The sequence below is a fragment of the Bison bison genome, unplaced genomic scaffold, assembly GCF_000754665.1.
Source record: "Bison bison bison isolate TAMUID 2011002044 unplaced genomic scaffold, Bison_UMD1.0 scf7180017864508, whole genome shotgun sequence".
In the NCBI taxonomy this organism is placed as follows: Eukaryota; Metazoa; Chordata; class Mammalia; order Artiodactyla; family Bovidae; genus Bison; species Bison bison.
This window is the reverse complement of record NW_011495064.1, coordinates 106,173-107,470: the sequence shown is the minus strand read 5'-3', so window position 1 is coordinate 107,470 and position 1,298 is coordinate 106,173. Positions and strand designations below refer to the sequence as shown.

The following is a 1,298-nucleotide window of genomic DNA, read 5'->3' as shown; positions in this document are numbered from 1 at the left end:
TCTCATGATGTACTCTGCATATAAGTTAAATAAGCAGGGTGACAATACACAGCCTTGATGTACTCCTCTTCCTATTTGGAACCAGTCTGTTGCTCCATGTCCAGTTCTAACTGTTGCTTCCTGACCTGCATATAGGTTTCTCAAGAGGCAGATCAGGTGGTCTGGTATTCCCATCTCTTGAAGAATTTTCCACAGTTTATTTTTATCCACACAGTCAAAGGCTTTGGCATAGTCAATAAAGCAGAAACAGATATTCTTCCGAAACTCTCTTGCTTTTTCGATGATCCAGCGGATGTTGGCAATTTGATCTCTTGTTCCTCTGCCTTTTCTAAAACCAGCTTGAACATCAGGAAGTTCATGGTTCACGTACTGCTGAAGCCTGTCTTGGAGAATTTTGAGCATTCCTTTAGTAGCATGTGAGATGAGTGCAACTGTGCGGTAGTTTGAGCATTCTTTGGCATTGCCTTTCTTTGGGATTGGAATGAAAACTGACCTTTTCCAGTCCTGTGGCCACTGCTGAGTTTACCAAATTTACAGAGTACCTGGTAAACACTAGCAGAGGACCTTTGACACCTAAAAGGGCAAGAAACATCCCGACATAACTGAGTGAGATGAAAAAAGGAGGGAAAAGTAAAAGGAATGGAAGACAGACCAGACCAGTGTAACTGGCTATGGGTTGAATGTGAAGAGAGGTTCCTGTCTGGGAAAAATCCCTTAATACGTGAGGGATCAGCTGGACAGAAAAGGAACTTGGAGGGGCTGGAGGATAGCGTAGGAAATGATCAGTGGCATGCAGGATAGAGTGAGACCTGCATAGATGATCTGTGCCATAGCCCTGCATGCCCCAGCCTGACACAGGTGTCAAACTGGTGCAAACAGGGACTAGGTGCTGGAACACAGGGATTGGAGAGCAGACCCAGGAAGGGGAGTGATGTTGACTGTGAGGAGACGGCCAGAGAGGATAAGAATGAGGAGCTCCAAAATGAAGAATGCTCATAGAAGAAGCTCAGACCACCAGAGAGCCAACGCACCATTGCTGAGTGATGTGCAAAGGGCAGGCCTGCCATTGCAGCCTCTCTCCTCATGTCATGGCCCCAGCCCCCCTGGACACTAGCACGGGGATTTGCTGGAACTGGCTCCCAAACCCATGCCATCACCTCCCCAAAACCCCAAACTAGGTGGCATACTTGCACAATATTGTACAAAAAAATAAGATATAACTTAAAAAAAAAAAAGAGAGGAAAAAAAACAAAAACATTACCTAGAATACAAATAACAATGAAAACATGATGACAAAA

The 1,298-nt window shown here is 45.0% G+C and overlaps 1 protein-coding gene across 1 annotated transcript in view; it reads right to left on the bottom strand.

Annotated features, from left to right (window-relative positions):
• LOC104980959 (THO complex subunit 2-like) overlaps window positions 1-1,298 on the bottom strand; it is a gene marked incomplete at both ends in the record, with an annotated part of 113,276 nt that overhangs the window by 18,391 nt on the left and 93,587 nt on the right.